The following is a 19,203-nucleotide window of genomic DNA, read 5'->3' as shown; positions in this document are numbered from 1 at the left end:
GGGCTGCTAGTGGTAAAGAACCCACCTGCCAATGCATGAGACGTAAGAGAGGTAAGAGATGAGGGTTCAGTCCCTGGGTCGGGGAGATCCCCTGGAGGAGGGCACGGCAGCCCACTCCAGTGTTCTCGCCTGGAGAATCCCATGGAGGGAGGAGCCTGGCGGGCTACAGTCCAGAGGGTCGCAAAGAGTCAGACACGACTAAAGTGACTTAGCACAGCAGAATGAAAAGTCTGTATGGTTACCAAATGCATGATCCTTCTCCTCCTAAAGTCAAAGAAAGAGTGAGAGGAGAGAGACAGAGGCAGAGACAAAGAAAGAAAAACCGGTTTCCTTTTCAACCTCGACTTTCCCCTTCCCCCACCTTGATTTCTTATGACCTCCCCTTAGTGATATTCACAACGCCTTCGCCGCTTAGTTCCTCTAAAAGTGTACAGTTTAGCTCCTTTTTATTTTTCCTTTTTCTCTGTTTAGGGATGCCAAAGTTTGAAAATCATTGCAGTTGGTGGGAGGAGCCCTCGAAAAGTTTGCGTTGTTCGTATGCGTTCACTACTTATCTGTGCACCATTTACCTATTGCCCACAGACCGCATCGCTGCATTCCCAGCCGATGTTCTCTATGTAAAAACACCATGAGATTTGTTTTTGCTTATCCAGATCCTGTCTCCTGGAAATTTAGCTAAATGTCTTTGCTGGGTTTCCATTCATATATATATGTATGTGTGTGTCTGTATAATATATATGCACACGTATATATTTACTCACATATATGCACATACATGGGCTTTCCTGGTGGCTCAAGGGTAAAGAATCTGCCTGCAGTGCAGGAGACCTGAGTTTGATCCCTGGGTCAGGAAGACCCCCCTGGAGGAGGGCATGGGAACCCACTCCAGCATTCTTGCCTGGAGAATCCCATGGACAGAGGAGCCTGGTGGGCTACAGTCCGTGGGGTCACAGTCAGACACGACTGAGCGACTCAGCAGCAGTAACAATGTACGCACACACATATTCATATGTATACATGTATATGAACATGTATATAATGTGTTTTTACACACATCCACACACCTCACAAACGTGTGTGTGCATGTGTGTTTGTTGACATGCAGTTTGAACTGCATGGCTAATAATACATTCTCCTTGGTCAACGCATTCTTCATGAAGTCCATCACACCGGTCTCTCCTGACCCTAACGCCACCTTAGTAATACAAAGCTCATCACTACAGACTGGAGGCCTCCACTGCTTCCAGTTGGCTGCAGAACCAGCTCCTCCAAAGCACCACCCTGACCATGCCTCTCCAAAATGGAAAAGCCTTTAACAGCTGCCTGATTCTGACCAATCTTCTAGGTGCCTCCACTCCATTCCTTTATAACCAGATCTCACTTTGCTTGCGGATGCAAAGTACGTTTTCCAGCTACATTTTTCAGATTCTTTTGCAACCAGGAGTTAGTAGATGAGACTGCAGGCAGAAACCATGAGTGGAAATTCAGAGAAAGTCTCCTAGAGAGTGAAACCAGCTGGTAATGGGTGCCTTTTGCCCCTCTCTTCCCATCTTCCCTGATGCCTTGAATTTATGTGGGAGGGCTACAGGTCTAGCAGCCATGATCACCCAGGAGGTAACCCTGAAGTTAAAGTCATATGCTTGAGAACAGACATACAGAAAGATAGAAGGTACCTGAGTCCCTGATGATAACAGAGCCACCCCCAACTGCCCTGGAGAGAAAAATAAATCTTGTCTTTTTTACTGTTATTTAAGATTTTCGGCGATAGGCAGGCCCAACATAGTAGTTTGTTCCCTCTCCAATTCTAGCTATTTCTCTGCTCCGGCCAGTGTAATATGATGATCAGTTGTTTATTCTTCTTTTAAAAATTTATTCATTTTTTAATTGGAGGATAATTGCTTTACAAGATGCTGTTGGTTTCTGCCACACATCAACACAAATCGGCCATGGGTATACATATGTCCTTTCCCTCTTGAACATCCCTCTCGTTTTCCAATCCATTCCGCGCATCTGTTTTGTCACAGAGTACCAGATCTTCTTGGGACAAGAGCTTACAGATAGAAAGGTTTGCATTCGCACCCAGCCCCGCCGCTGTGACATCCTCAGGCCCTGCTGCTCATCCCTCCCCCTCAGTTACCTTGTCTGGAAACAGAAGAAGAATATGCACATTAAAGGCTTTGCTGTTTTTCTTTCACCCAGTTTCTTGGTTGTTATTGGCCCCAAAGCACCAATAGAGAAAATAACTGAGGCGGGAGGGAGACGGAGATAAAACTCAAACCAGGATGTGTTCCCACTTGTTCACAGCCCTTGTCAGCAATTTTGGGGTCGAAAAGATTCAGGTTGCTAATTTTCAAAAGTCACAGGGAAAAAATATTAACCAACCGGACTTTAGTTATTGACATTTTACTCATTCTTATGCATAACTGAAATCTGAGTAAACATATGTTGCATTTTCCAAACACCCCTTGCCCTGTAGATAAATGCGTACATACACACACACACACACACGCGCGCGAAGATTTCAAGAACGTTGGCCCTGGGGGAATCACTTGTCTCAAGTCCCTGGAATGGAGAAGCCACACAATTCTTGGTATTTGCCATTTGGATAAATTGACTAGTAATGAATGACTTGAAGAAACAGTTCCTTTTAAATGGCACTGAATTTCAAAAAAGCAAATTCTGCTCAGGCTCTTCCATCCTGCAATTTCATTTCTGCTCTTATGCACATTACCCTAAATTGGCTGGATACAAATCTTGCTGAATTAAATTTGATTTGATGAGAACATTTGCGTGTCCGTGCAGGCAGAGTGCAGTATGTGTGGGTTTTTAAAATGTTATTTTAAATGTTCTTTGACGACTGATTCGGCTTCGCCATAGCTTCAAGAGTGAACTGAATTTTTGGCCCTGTGGATCCATCTTGTGAATGAACTAGACTGTGGCCCTTTGCTGGGAAATCACTGAAGGAGCAGTTTGGTTTTTTCCTGAAGAGAAACCACACAGCCTCGGAGGCAAGAACACTGGACGCAGTGCACCCCTTGGACCACTCTGAGATGGGCTGCACCCACGGACACGGAGCCCAGGGATAAGGAGGCCGACTGTACTACACCATCATGTCGACTTGAGGGCATTGGGCATCTGTGGATTTGGGTGTACCGGGGGACCAGGAACTACGCTGTGCCTTTAAGCCCTTGCTGCCTCTGCCTCCTGTGACCCTCTCTTACCATCACCCAACACTGTTTAAAACCCCCTCCTGGCTCTTCTCAGTCGAGCTTCCTCATCAAGCTCTAACAGGCAGGCCTGGCCACTGGGTCATATCTGCCTGGGCCCAGGACACCATCAAGCGTTTCAACCCAAATGATAACCTTCCATGTTACTGCCGGACTTTCTAAAACACACAAACAGAAAAACTCAAATAGACTTGGCTCCAAGTATTTCTGGGGGAGAAAAATCCATTTTAAAGGATGCTTTATTCAGGTCACTAAAGGCCAGAATTCCAACCTCTCACCAGAAGTTCCACTCTGAAAATCTACAGAAGAAGGACTCTTGCATTTCACAGGTCCCCAGAGAGCATTCAGATGAAAGAGCAGAGGTTAAAAAATTATGGACAATTTCCTGAGCATTATCCACAGTTCATGTCCAAAAAAATGCATGAATCAAGTATTGTACTTGGGACCTCAACCCCTAGAAATCCCCTACATTCTCCTTTAGCTGCATTATGAGCCAGAAGGTATTCAGGGGCAGAAGGTATTCAGGGGTTTTGTTGTCTGAAATTCTGAGTTTTTTTTTTTTTTTTCTTCTAGTTTTGGTGATTATTGAACAAAGAAAGTGTTAGAAAAGCAGTGAGGCCTCTTGTCTTCTCCAACTTTGCATATTGACTATAAACCCCACTCAACAAAGAGTGCACGTGGCTTTAAGAAAGACCATCAGTATTTTCAGTATTTCAGGAAGTTCTCAGTAATGTTTTTGCTCTCAGCTAGTTTTTTTTTTGCTTCATTTTCCTTTGTTGCTTTCATTTTTTAACAGAGGTAGAATTTACGTATAGCAAAAAGGAGATGGGTTTTGACAAATGCCAGGTAGCACACACGTCTATGAAGACAGACATTTCTATCACCCCAGAAAATTCCCTGTACCCCTGCCCAGCCAAGCTGGTTTCTCCCCAGAGTAACCACTATTTTGACTGCTATCACCACAGAATCGTTGTGCCTTTTTTAGAACAAGGTAAAAATGGATATATACAGTGTTGTTTTTAAGTGACTTATGTCTCATGTTTTAAGCATCTGTAAAACACCTCTTGGCTTCCTTATCTGCAAATTGAGGGGCCTGCCCTGTGAAAACAGTGGGCAAGTCGTCTGAGGAGTCGCAGGTTTCCTGGGGGCCTGGAAGCCACCTTGACTGGGGGTGGGTGAGGGCAGGCAGAAGCCTGGGCTTCTCCCCTCCCAACAGAACAGCTGGACTTTTCCGTATCTTACAAATTGCGTTTCACTGGAAGACTGCATTCAAGTATTCTTTGTGAAAAAAAAAAAAAAAAATTTAAGTTGGAGAAGTGCAGGTCTAGCTGATTCTTACCCATCCATCCCTCTCCCTGGAACATTTTATAAATTACAAATCGTGTTTCTGATATGAGAGCTGGGACTGGCCCCCTGGAGGGAAGGCTGGGAGACAGCGGCAGCCAGACGAGGGGCCCCCAGGGAGGCCAGGGCCCCGAGCTCTGTAATATTAGCACTGGTGACAATCAGATAGCGCCACCCCAACCGAGGCAGCTGGACAATAGGCCAGAGGCTCTGGCGATGGCAGGCACAAAGACAGCATTCAGAAGGCCCGGCTCCACCGCCAGCCAGGGCTGCACAGACGCCACAGACCCCGGCCCAGCCGGAATGTCACCTTGCCGCCAGAAAGCCATCTTTCCTGGTTAGCTTTTAAACTGCTAAAAATAATAAACACAGAGAGGGAAGTGCTGACACGATCTTAACTGCGGAGACAAACTGAAACCATTGCTATAATAACGTCAACAAACTGGGTTCCAAATGACATCCTAGCATTCCAAATACTCAACAATGGGGGACTGGAGGGAGGCTGGGAGACTTGTCCGTGTAGAAAGCGGGTCTTCTCTGCACAGTTGCTCTCATCTACCTGACTCGCTCCAACCCAGGGTAGAGATGTGATCCTTCTGCCTTCTTTAGCACTCAAAGAGGAGAGGTTGGAGGGAACTCTGGTTCTCCAGCTACCATTTTTCCACATAACAAATGACAAGTGGGCTCCTTTCTGTGCCCAGTTATTACTTTTTCTCCCCAAGTGAATTCAAAGCATCCTTTTCTCCATCATTTATTTTTAACCCGCTGAATGCTTTGTATTTCTCAATACCTACAGAGTTCAAAACTATCTTAAACAACACCAGTAACGCATAAAGTAGAAGACCATTCCCAGAATGCCGCAAAGTGACAATCTTAGAATCACGAATCTGCAAACAAGCGCAACATCTGACCTGCCGATCCATGAGACCCCGTGTGGAACTTGGCACCCACGCAGGACGGCCAGCGGGAGGGAGACTGCAGATCTGGAAACAGAGAAACACAAGAAGATAAATAAAACTGTGTGTGTTTTTTTAAAGTTCCCCCACATTTGCTTAATCCGCCACTGTTCTTCTTTCTATGTTTGAATAGGGTCTGGTTTCAGGGCTGTCTCTGATTTTGAATACATGCAAAGAGACTTAGATAAAATCCCATTCCAAAGAGGAGCCGGTTTCAGAGAAAGGGACTTTAACACAAGGATTCTAATAACACATTTTGGGATGGGACAGGGTTTCTGAGTCCCAAGGACCTACTTTTCTGTGCACAGGATTCCCGGCCTTGAAAGAGGTCTAAAAGGCAAACATGAATCTTAAACAATTTAGAACTTCTGTGCTAAACACTGTGCAGCTGGGTGTCAGAAGACGGTCCCCAGGGTAGGTCCTAACACGCCCCAGCTGCGGCTGTGCCCCTGTGAGTCGGCAGGGGGCAGGGCCGAGAGGACCCCACGGAGATGCTGGATGGTAGCAAGTGTGGTGATGCTGGGGACACTTCCCCCAGGCCTTCTAAACAGATGAAGGAGAAACCATGGCATTTGCTCTCGCAAGAGATGACGCCTCCAGGTGCCTGTCTGCACAGCAAGCGAGGGCTGCTCTTCCAGTGACTGTGGGCCCATGACTGTTGTTGAGGAGCTTAGAAATCACGGGGAAGCAGAGCTTGGCGAGGGCGAGACAAACATCTGGGTCCCCTCTACCCAGAATGGACCACGGACCTGTTATTATCGGTTCTTTTCAAAAAAAATCAAACAAAATGGAGCATAGGTATAATTCTCCTTGAAGACCTACTCCAAGGTCAGATCATCAATTTGTTTGTATCTTTCCAGTAGGGTTTTTTTTTTTTTTTCCTTTAAACACTTACAATATGAGTCCCCAGGACAAGGAGCAGTGTTTGCGTGTTTGTAACTTGCATGTACGATATGCATCTAAGTACACGTATCTGTTGTTCTCCATTTGGACTCAGTGTTACGTGTGTGACCTGACTGTGTTGAGAGCGCTAAGTTTTAGCTCAGTCTTAGCTCACTGCCTTTCCACCAAGCACCATCAAAGCCGCTGTCACGCCACTCAACGGTGTGCTGCTTGTGTGTGTGTGTGTGTGCATACGCAGCTGTGCGTGTGCAAGTTTTCTCGGCATCTCCACTCAGCTCCTCAAGATGCTGCTTTCTTCTATACTCTGGCTCCATGCAGAGTGAACATTAGGTGTGTTAAAAGGCAAAACGTTTGCTAAAAATTCATCTGCTTATTATAAATCTTCTTCCCTTTTCAATCAATATCAAGGAATTGACAAGGCAGGAAGAAGGTTGTGTCTGTAACTGTTGTGGCTTTAAATGTGAGTAGATATACAACCACTATCTTCAACACTAATACCTAAAAACAAACTTTGCCTTTGTATAAAAATAATATTGAATCTCAACTTATTTTTTGAGGGTATAAATCTGATTTGGATTTTAAAGAATATGCATGAACCCGAGTCAGTGAAAACAAGCTAAACAGTCTCAATAATTAATAACAACAATAAGAAGTTTAATATATTAAACTTCCTAAGCACATTTTGTGGGCTGGGTTCACTAATTTTCTCACCGAATTTCGTTTAATTTCATCCTCACAATGCTTGTATGAGGTAGGCATTATTAATAACCCCGTTGTTCACATGAGGAAAAGAGAGGCAGAGAAAGGTGTAAAATTTTGTCCAAAGGCAAACTGTGAAAAAGAGACTAGCTGGGATGCTCACTCAGGCAGTAAGATGTCAGGGGTCTCATTCTGAATTACTGAGAACAAGCTCAGGTTTAAAGACGAAAACAGCAGAGAGGAAAACTGGAAAACAGTGTCACTGAGGTGGCTTCCAAATTTTGCTCTAATACAAACGGACAGCATCTCTTTCATGGTGTGGTTCAAACCAAGAACAAACCAAATTAGAGTTCTCCAAGCAGACAAATTCAAAGCAATTTCCTAGTGATGAAGGAAATTTAAAGTAGCAAGGTCAAGCCCCAGACCTTTCCAACTTAAACAGTTCCATCTTTAATTCTTCTCTTCAGAAAACAGGGAGCTGTGGATTTGCTCATGGCTCAAAGAAGGCATGCTGGCTTGTTTATACAAGATTCAAAGCAAAAATGAGAATCACTCCTTGGGACAACTTTAGCCCAAAATGTGTGTTCTTGACACGATTTCAATTGGGACACAAATATATTAGCAGTGTGGTTATTTTGTACTTCCAAAAGATTCTTTTTTATAACTGATTCATATTTATGTTTGGAAGACATTTATTTCTGGGCATGAAACAGTTCATTTTGTTAAGCCATCTGACCTGAGGTAAGGTTGGCACCACTTCCCGTGACTGCTCCCAATTAATGCAAATTGAAGGTTAAAGGATAAATAAAGCTCCTTTAACTTGGTTTATTAATATGTTATTTATAAATGACTCTTTACTTGGTCTATTTTTTTTAGCCTATAACTATGTACAAATGAACTCTAAAGAATGAATTAGAGAATACATAATGTGTATTTTATTGCAAAGTTTTCATTTAAAAAGGGTTACTCTTACAGCAAAAAATGAATATCATCTACCTCTCTATCTTTTGTTCTTAGGTCTCTTGTCTGATCCCATAGAGCCTGATATTGACCAACTCCATTGCATTCATGGTGCATCCTCAGCCCTACTTGCCCCTTGGAGCTCCTCTTCCCAAAGAGGTTCAGTCTTGCCTCCTTTAAATTTGGTTTTGGTCATGTGACTTGCTTCAGCCAATGGAATGTTAGCAAGTATGCTGCATGGAGAAATTTGGAAACGTTCTTGCTCGTTTATGTGTTTTCTTTGCTCCTCTGTAACTGCTATGAGAATGCACCAGGACTAGCCTGTCACGCCTGAGAAACACAGAATAGAGTTGACTCATGCCCCAACCAAGACCATTCTAGACCAGCCTAGAGCAGCCAAGCCCCACACATAGGAGAGCACCCAAGATGCTCAGAACCACTCAGCCGGCCCCAGATGTCCAGGAACAAGGGCAGCCCTGCTTTTGTTTGTTTGTTTGTTTAACTTATAAATTCAAATTCCAACAATTCACTTCTCATATACTTTATACCTTTCATTTGCATCTGTTAGTAAGCCTTCTCAGTTCCTCTATTATCGGTTATCGTATAATCATTAAAAAGGGAGTAAATGCACAAAGTCTAGCAAAAAATCAATCCCTTAGGCTTGTTGTCCTTCTTATCCCCCAGTTCAGGTCCTTCAGCCTCTCAGTCACACCTGGGCCTCTCTGTGATGGACAGCACACCACACAAGGCATTCATTGGCACAGAGAGCTCCATCTGCAGGAATATCTGAGAGTCAGAGCAGACACTGGGCTTGAAGGTTAGAAGAGGCCTGAATAGACAGAAAAGGATGTTTAGGTAGCAAGAGCCACGGAAGCAAAGTGCACAAACAGCGGAGGGAGCAAGTGTTCTGGTTAGACTTAGAGGTTGTGTATTGGGGAGGAAGACGCAGGGAAGAAAAAAGGGCAAAAAAGCTGCAAAGGTGAGAACTTGAAAGAGCTTGGGACCACTGAAAAGAAAGGATAACTATGTGATGTTTGTGACCGACTGTTTCTGACCCCACGGACTGTAGCCCACCAGGCTCCTCTGTCCAGTGAGATTTTCCAGGCAAGAATACTGGAGTGGGTTGCCGTTTCCTTCTCCAATTATGTGATGTAACAGGTGCTAACTATCCCTACAATAGTAATCATCTTACTATGTATAAATGTGTCAATGTACCATGTTACACAACTTAAATTGACACAATGTTATATGCCAAATACATTTTGCTAAAAAAAAAAAAAACAAAAAACAGCTTGGAGCCCAATCCAAGCAGATTTGACTTCTTTCTGTTCTGAAGGCAATGGGGAAATGAATTGGTTCTGAGCAGAGAGCAATATGATCCAAATTGTGTGTTAGAAATATTACTCTGATAAAAACCTATGGGGTAGATGGGAGGGAGAGAAACAGAAGAGGCATCTGTAATTCAGCACAGACCTCGGGGAGCTCACAACCTTCTTGAACACACTGACAGGAGTCTGTGTAGACATTCAGTTTTCCTAGAAATAGGACAGAGCTTTCACATGGTTTTCAGCGGAGCCCGTGATCCTTGACCTTATCCAACACTGTAAACGCCAGAAGCAGGGCATGATCTAGAGAGCAGGGTCAAAACTGCAACAGTGGCAATGGGAACGGAAAGAGGCAAACAGGCATAAACATTCGTAAGGCATTATCGCAACTACTCTATTAACAGATGAATAGGAAGAGCAATGAGACAAGAGCAAGAGCTACTAAAAGGTTTGATTCTGTAAATGAACTATAATGTATGAAAACACTGAATCACTGTGTCGCACACCCGAAACCGATGCAATATTGCAGATCAACTATAACTGATTTTTTTTTTTTTAAAAAAAAACAAGGGAACAGAGGAAATAAATAAAAGGTTTAATTCTGGGCTATTTCCACCTGCTGTTCCTTTCTGCTCCCTATGAAATGGAGGAAGCAACTCATGTTTCCAAGACACCATAAAGAGCTCCTAAGTTAAAAATTTCCAAGATAAACACAAGGCGTGGACATCCCGCTGTCCCCTTCCCATGCCATCACAGACATTACTAATCAAACGCAAACTTTCCATCCTGCCGAGTCCAACACAATCCCCAAACCCTTCTCAGCTAGCTGCCTTCCGAGGCGGCCACTGTTTTTCTCCAGAGTGACGATCTTTATTTACAGCATTCCCTTTCTTTAGTTTCATAGGACGAAGCAGCAGTGAATGGATGTCCTTAGCATAAAGCATGAATACTAATAGGATCTGTGTACCCATATTTACGTGCATCTTTCCCACAGATGGGAAACTTACACGCAGTCAGGTCACCTGCTAGATCTTATTCACGTTCATGAGTTCACTTAATGTTAAAGCAATTAAATTTTAATGAAGCTGAATTAGGGGGGACATTTTGGTATGCATGAAAACTTACTCTATTATTAAATAATCATAGTAAACGTTGAAAATTAGCACATGTCACCATAATCAACTGCTAGTGATCCCACCGTCTGGTGAAGTCTCAGGCTGGTAGGTATGTAATGTTACCACAAGCCATCCTTCTACCAGAGTATGATGAGTTGGTCGGTATTTGAAAGTCACAGAGCAGTTTTCTAATTTTGGATGTTTTCCATATGACATCTGAGGTGTCATTATCAGTTGCCTTCTACATGGGACCATAATAAAGACAGATTCGGATAAGCCAAACTTTTTCTACATGTACTTTTGATGAACAAGAAGGTAATTGCTATCTATATGAACATGAAGACTCCCTCCTCCCTTGAACCCCAAACCCCATAGTTTAATCTGTTCAATTCCAAAGATACATCTTTTAGAAACTTGTGTACATATAAAAATATTCCAAGAAAACAAAAAGAAAAAAAAATCTCTAATGTAAAAAATTCCCAGCAGTAATTATTTGACCATGACCCACAATAAGAAGTCTGTCCTAATCTATAACACATGTCCAGATATTCAGACGTGTCCCAGGTAAAGAACCCGCCTGCCAACGCAGGAAATGTAAGAGATGCAGGTTCGCTCCCTGGGTCAGGGGTCCCCTGGAGGAGGGCATGGCAGTCCACTCCAGTGTTCTTGCCTGGAGTAGCCATGGGCACGGGAGCCTGGTGGGCTACAGTCCATAGGACAGAAAAGAGTCCGACACGACTGAAGCGACTTAGCGTGCACACGCACAAGTATATCTAACTAAAGCAAAAGGTCCGTGAGATCATACTCTTGCTCATGTGATGTATTTGGATATTTCCTATTTCATTAACACCATCCTATTCTTTATAATATACTATTTCATTAAAGAAAAATGACTAATAACCTACTAGATTGATTTCCTTACCCACAAATAGGGCCCAACCCATAGTGTAAAAGGCACTGCTGTAGCAAAATAAAGTACCCCGACTTCATTCACCAATGTAAACATACCCACAAAAGATCAATCCTGGGCAACTAAGCAGGAAAAAAAATCTCTTGGCTCTCTGTCTAGTATCCTGGATGAAACTAAGGTTTGCTGAGCCAATTTTTGTACTTGGTGGTTGACAATGACTGAGAACTGAAAGGCAGAGATCAAATCCTCACTCTCCTTCTCAACACATCTCTTCCGCTGGGTCATTTGTACCGTGCAAGTATCAAGCTATTCAATTTTGCTGTCATTTACTGTTCTTTTTCCAACAGCAATGGAAACGCAGGATCGGCTTACTGTCTCCTCTGTTTGGTAGAATTCGATCATTCTCTCTCCTGCCCCTTTGAACAAAGATGGCATTCATCCCTCTGGAAAACCACCCCCAGGGGATCTGCAAACAAAGCCTGGCAGGAAAACCACTACCCACGAAGGAGCAACAGCAGAACTGGGTGTTGAGGATGTCTGTCCCGATTACAGACCAGAGCAAACTTTGTAACGATTCTTTTGACCAAGTGTACACAGCTGGAATTGGAGCAGCGTAATTAACTGTAAAGACAGACAGTAAAATTCAGTGGAAGCTACCCTCCCCCCACAAAATCTATCTCTTAAAATATTAAAAACTATCTCCTCTTTCTAAAAGTAAAAAGGTGAACAAGGATACAGAATCATCACATAGGAGAATCCTTAGAGGCTTTCTTGCCAGTCCTCTGGTGCCAGAATATTCTTTCTTACCTCTGACTTCTTTGACATTCACCCACTTACTGCGTGCCCTTTCCCACTCATCCAGCTTGTAAAATGTTAGTGAGGGCAGCAAAAGCCTGAAGCTTTTCACTTCCACATTCTTTTATTCAGCACTTCTTCTTCTTTGCATTTATCTTATATAAATGATTATGGATATATATCCATACATTTATATATATTTATATCCATATATATAATATATATATATTTATATATATATACACACACACACACATTCACACACATGAAGCCTCAGTGACAAAGATGCCCATGTAATGTTATCTACAATGGCAAAGGTCTCAAAGGATATACAATTAATTGCTAAAGTGGTCACCTTTGAGCGGCGGGTTATTGGGATTCAAATTTTATTCTGCATGCTAAGTTACTTCACTCGTGTCCGACTCTTTGTGACCCCATGGACTGTAGCCCGACAGACTCTTCTGTCCATGGATTCTCCAGGCAAGAACACTGGAGTGGGTTGCCATGACCTCCTGCAGGGGATCTTCCTGACCCAGGGATCGAAACTGAATTTTACATCTCCTGTGTGGGCAGGCAGATTCTTTACCACCAGCACCGCCTGGGAAGCCCTTTATTCTGTATGTAGTGATGTGTGGTTTAGTTGCTTAGTCGTGTCTGACTCTTGTGACCCCATGGACTGCAACCTGCCAGGCTCCTCTGTCCATGGGATTCTCTGGGCAAGAATACTAGAGTGGTATGGAGTAGGTACTGCTATTTCCTTCTCCGGGGATCTTCCTGACCCAGGGATCAAACCTGGGTCTCCTGCATTGCAGGCAGATTCTTTACCAACTGAGCTATGAGGGAAGCCCATTTATTCTGTATACTTACCCATATTTTCCAAATTTTCCAAAATAAAGAGAAAGGAATTGAAAAGAACACGTCTGTGCTTGTTCTTATTACTGAGACACTGGTGAATCTCCAGGCACATGTATGATAAGGCTCTGAGACAATATAATACCTCATGAAACTGAATATCTATCTATAATGTCTATATATATACACACACATATATATATTTATGAACAGCAATTTCATCCTCAAACTCAACAGAAATGCATACACATGTTCACCAAAAGATCTATACAAAAATGTCCATAGCTGTACTTCTCATAGCCCAAGCTGGAAACAATTAAAATATTCATCCTCCAGTAGAAAGGATATATGCCCGCAATGAAATATAAATCACAAATGATGGAATGCCTCACAAACATAAAAACAAGTCAGACATAAGGAGTACATTCTACATGAGCCCCTAACATAAAACTCAAAAAAAGCAAAACGAATCTGTAGTTTTAGAACTCAGGAAAGTTCAGTCTTTGGGGGCAGAAACTGAGGGGGAAGAGGGGCAGTTTATTCTTCCTGTCAGTGTTCAATTTCATGACGTAAATGGTGGCTGGCTCCATGGGTGCTTATAGTTTGTGAAAATGTATCAAGCAGTATGAGGATGACTTGTATAATTAGTTGCAGCATATTAAGAGTCCCTGGAACCACTTTTTTCCAAGTAACCCCCATTTTTAATGTAATGGATGCACGCATTTTACAGTATGTTTTAATGGAACGTATGTACATTTTGCTTCAAAAATAAGTTTGTGAGACTTTAATAAATAGCTCGTGTTTCCCACTTAGCAGTCATGAAAACACTGGCATACATGGTAAAGAGCAGTGATAGGACCTAAAGTACACATAGGATAGATTTCAGACATCTCGTGGAGTGTAGAGCAATGTTGTCACCTATGTGAGGTGGAAAGAAACAGCCTGAAACTACCAGAGTCTTCTGTAAAGAGGTTTAGCATGTTATTCATTTTTCCTTTTTGTAAAGAATAGAAAAAAAATTGTGTGTGTGTGTGCATAGCTGCAGGAAATGACCAGCAAAATTTGTATAATGGTTCCCTCTTACCACTGGCTCCTAGAAAACTCAGCCCTAAATTTGTGCACACCCGCAGGTCAGTGGTTTTCAAACTTTCTTTTTACTATGGCCACAGTAAGAAACACACTTTATATCATGAGCCAAGATACAAATGCACACATACATTTGTTAACATACAATTTGGCAAATAATACCCTTACTTTGTGCAATATCCTCTGATATTTTCTATTTTATCCCATTCTATTCTAGCCCTTCATATCCTAATCCATTAAAAATTGTGACCACTCACTTAAATGATTTCATGGACCAAGGTTGCCACTAAATTTGAAAAATATTTTCTAGAGTTCCTGGCAAATATAAAAAGTTACTGAATATAGAATGGTATATATTTGCATATCAACCTAATCTCCAGCTCATTATTAGGGTCTATCTCTGTTTTCTTTTGCTTCTCGCTTCTTCTTACCCTTCATAGCTTATGTTAACTTATTCTAGTATATGGATCTTTCTAAGCTATCATCATCTTTTCCAGAACAACCTCCCTGAACTGCTTTCAAAGTCACGTGGTAATCAGTGAAGACAGAACCAGGAGATGAAGGTCCTCCCAAGGCAGCAGGGCCGGCTCCTCTGGGAACAGGAAGCACAGCTCCTGCAGGACAGACACTTCCGGTGGCGCCACCGCAACACTCTCTGCAGAGAGGGCACATGGCGACCGGGACCACGGGAAGGGAGCTCACCTCTAACTTTCCAGGGAACAACAGACACTCTGGCTTTCCACGAAGTTCTCCTGCATTTCCGACAGCTGGGAGAGAGCGCGCCAGCTCGTTCCAAGAAATACAAAGACACTTTTGAAAGAGGAACAAAGGGTTCTGCAGTTGACAATGAAGAATGGCATGAGCATCTCTGCATCTCTGTGATAAAGGAGTTCATGCTCTTGGGTTTCCTTTATCTCTCTTTTCAGGGTGTAAAGTCCTTCTCAGGTCATCGAAGTGGTGTGTCTACAGGAGGACGAGCAACATGTTGGGAGGAGCCAGCCCAGGCATGTGGGAAGTAACTTTATCTTTCTAACCCGGGGAACACATTTTGCCTTAATAAAATTTGAAAACAAAACAAAACAAACCAAACCATTTTCTCAGGTCCTATCAAACAAAACTTTTTGGGCAAGGTGCCATCTTGGCTTATCCTCCACGCCCCAAAGAAAGAAAAATATGTTTTGGGCCAGAGCACCAAGGTTCACTTTGGTAGTGCTGTTTTTGTGAGGACAATACTGTGGGCTAAAGAGGGGTGTGAATATAACTGGTTCTTTCCCTTTAGCAAAAAAGGACCCTAAGGAATGTAACAGGGCTGAAACGGCTTAATTCTTTCCTAGGACATGGGGCCTAGGCATAGTTTCTGCTTTCGCTCCAAGAGAGCATGGATGTTCCCAAGGAAATGACCAAAAATGAAACTGAGAGTTACATGCACGGATGTCTACAGAAGTATTGTCTTAGTGGCATGAAGTCAGAAGCAGTCCATAAGTTCCAGGCTGGTTTTAAAAAGTAATTGTGCCAAAAAAAAAAAAAAAGTAATTGTGCAATCATTAAAACTAATACTTAACCACGTGAGAAATAACCACAATAAAAACATTCAATGTAAAAAGCAAGATGAAAACTACAGATAACAAAATATGAATTCAACCTTGTTAAAGCATGTATGCATTACATCTGCACAGAAAAAGACTTGGGAAAAACACTCCAAAATATTAAGAGGAGCTACAAACACTGGCTAGTGAAATCAAGAGTGAACATTAAATTTATTTTGTATTCTTATTTCTTAGTTATCATTTATATCTTTTTACTTACTTATCTCTTATTTATTATTATCTCTTTTTTTCCCCAAAATTTCCATTATACACATGCATTGCTTTTACAACTAGATAAAAGCCATTGTAAAAAATGTAACTGATGCATTTCTTTATAAATTCTAAATTGTTTTTAAATGATTGTAATTTGTTCATTCACTGACTCATAAATATCTGTAAACTTTGTTCCTTTTCTTTTGACTCATGACAACTTTAGGAGTTAAATTTCTAACTTAACAGGGAGAACAGAAAGACCGAATGCCTCAGTGAATCTTATGCAAAGACAAAAAAGAGTGAAACAGGTTCTTACCCTCTGAACATATTTGTATGAAGGAAAACCAACTTAAAAGACCCGGTTTTTCTAATGTATATCTTTTTCATGTGGATTGTGTGGACCAACTTAATACTGTAGCTTATTAATAATATTAAGGGTTTAGATGACCCATCTGCAAGCCCACCCAGTTAACGTACATGTCACACACACGCATGAATTCCCTTGGCAGAGTTCCCCAGCCTTACAGCCACTGATGTCGTCCAGCTGGCTAAGGCAAAAGCGAGCAACAGAGTAACCTCTCTGTGTGCGTGCTCAGTCGCTCAGTCATGTCCGACTCTCTGCGACCCCATGGACTGCAGCCCACCAGGCTCCTCTGTCCATGGGATTCTCCAGGCAAGAACACTGGGGTGGGCTGCCATTTCTTCCTCCAGGGGGTCTTCCCCACCCAGAGATCAAACCTGGGTCTCCAGCACCTCCTGCATTGACAGGCTGACTCTTTACCATGGTGCCACCTGGGACGCCCAGAGGAATCTCTACGCTATTTGAAAAGGAAATGAAGGCAGTTCCAAAACCTGAGGCTGCCGCCCTGAAGCCTGGGTCCTGGGACAGTCACCATGAGTTCAGCCAGCTCAGTATGGGAGACCATGTTGCACTGGCAGATTCAGAGAGGAAAAAACACGTTAATCTGTTTTCTCATTTGTTTCTCTGACTTTGTATATTTGATAAATAATTCCATATGGCCAAAAAGAAAACTTCCATAAAATCTTGTTACTAGCAAGCCACCTAACCAATTAAGAGATTTTCTCTTTCATTCCTTAATTAAGCTAAAACAAAACTGAATAAAGCAAGTGCATGAAGCAAACTGTAAGTACAGATGCTCTGGCAACAAAGCGACCCACTCCCTCTCTAACCTCTGCTAAAATTTTAAAGCCAGTTTCTCAGTAATGTGGCTGGGGTACCTCCTACAGTTTGGCAGCCAATGCCCTGCTCTCGATTAAAGTTCCTAAATAGTGTTCAAGAAATTTCCAATGCTATCACAGATTGGATAGAAACTTGTTTACTTTGGAAAAACAAGAGGCATAAAGGGTTACTGGGACCTATCCATTCAGGTTTCTAGTTTATAATGGTATGGTATACTTTTTTTTAATGGTTTTTCCAGTAGTCATGTATGGATGTGAGAACTGGACAAAAGAAGGCTGAGTGCCCAAGAATTCATGCTTTTGAACTGTGGTGTTGGAAAAGACTCTTGAGTGTCCATTGGACAGTAAGGAGACCAAACCAGTCCATCCTAAAGGAAATCTGTCCTGAATATTCATTGGAAGGGCTGATGTTCAAGCTGAAACTCCAATACTTTGGCCACCTGATGCGAAGAACTGACTCATTTGAAAAGACCCTGATGCTGGGAGGGATTAGGGGCAGGAGGAGAAGGGGACGACCGAGGATGAGATGGTTGGATGGCACCACTGACTCGATGGGTATGAATTTAAGTGAACTCCGGGAGTTGGTGATGGGCAGGGAGGCCTGGTGTGCTGCCCTCCATGGGTCACAAAGAGCCGGACACGACTGAGCGACTTAACAACAACAAGCTTTCTGACACCTTGAGGCCTTTTCCAGTCCTTAGGCAGAGACATTCGCTACTGACTTTGGAACAGACACCCTGGGGTGGCTGGTGGAGGTGGGGGTGGGGGTGGGAAGAGAAGGGTGTCTGATCGGAAGAGGAGGGGAACGCGGTTGTGTTCTGACTGGGTTTCTGCTCTCAGAGAAGGGGTTTCAGTGTCTGTGAGTAAGCGTGAAGAAATCCACACTTCCAAGCTGTATGGAGACCTCAGTTTGGAACCAAGATTATGACCCCTCCTACCCCCAGCTGTGAAGGCTCTCCTGGGCCCCCATCCCCCACGGCCCCACCCCAGGCAGCTCCGCGCTCTGGGTGCTCCGGCTGGTTCTCGGTGACTCCGGACAGAGGAGACCAGAAAAGGCTCAGGATGTAAGGGGAAGGGTTTCTTCACAGGTCCACACGGATACACAGAATCATGTGGACTCAAATACAGGAGAGAAATAAAAGCTCTTCCACAGAATAGGATGCCAGCTAAGACAGAAGGGGCAATGGAGTCAGAAAACCATCAATGGATGTTAAAACTAGTGGCTGAAAATTTGAGGAGGAAAATGGCATCTGTATTGTCTTGGGGTGCTTCCTCCCAAATAACATATTAATTCCGAAGAGGAGAGTAGTACCCTTGCGTGGGAAGCCTGGCAGACAGCACTTCAGCTGAGTGATGGAAGCCAGCATCGCCACCGGCGCAGCAAACTGGCCTCATGCGTCCCGAGAAGGACACGAGGTCACTCCTGTGGTCTTCCTTCCAAATAGGCACCACATGAATCCAACGTCGAGGAAACGTCAGAAATCCAATTCTGCAGAAGAGTTTGTCTGTACCTTTCCAAAACATCAAGAAACACAAAGAAAGCCTGAGGACCGGTTTCGGAGTAAGGAGACAAGACGGCAAAATGCAACAGGAGATTGTGGAACAAATCTCGACCGAGAAAAACATTGCTACCAGGAAGACTATTGGACAACTGACACAATCGGAATACGGAATGTTGATTAGATAACAGTATCATATCAACACTGAACTTCCTGGGCCTGATAACCACACTGCGGTGCTGAGACTGCCCTTGTTCTTAGAAAATACACACCGAAGCAGTTGAGAACAGGGCAAAAGAGACAGCAGGGTGGGGAACGGAGACCTGACGCTAGGAAGCCAGTCTTTTCTCCACCCTGGGATTCCTCCCCAGGACTCTCAGAGACTGCGGCCTGCTGCGGGGGCGTGGGGGGCGGCCATCGGGAAGTGAAGCCCAGAACATTCCAGTAAAGGGAGAAAGGGTGTGTCCAACAGGGTCACACCAACACAGAGACACCTAAAACACACACACACCCAACACGTACACACACCCCCC

At 43.3% G+C, this 19,203-nt stretch overlaps 1 protein-coding gene across 2 annotated transcripts in view; it reads right to left on the bottom strand.

Moving 5' to 3' along the window:
- The window catches only part of THRB (thyroid hormone receptor beta), a 435,047-nt gene that overhangs the window by 242,904 nt on the left and 172,940 nt on the right, over positions 1–19,203 (bottom strand). For both annotated transcript variants that reach the window (XM_040243299.1, XM_040243300.1), the window contains exon 2: positions 5,483–5,554. The gene's annotated coding sequence lies outside the window, so the exon portion shown is untranslated. The remainder of the gene's footprint in view (positions 1–5,482; positions 5,555–19,203) is intronic.

This window comes from Oryx dammah, unplaced genomic scaffold, assembly GCF_014754425.2.
Source record: "Oryx dammah isolate SB20612 unplaced genomic scaffold, SCBI_Odam_1.1 HiC_scaffold_7, whole genome shotgun sequence".
In the NCBI taxonomy this organism is placed as follows: domain Eukaryota; kingdom Metazoa; phylum Chordata; class Mammalia; order Artiodactyla; family Bovidae; genus Oryx; species Oryx dammah.
Note: the sequence above shows the minus strand (reverse complement) of the source record. Positions and strands in the feature narration are given on the sequence as shown.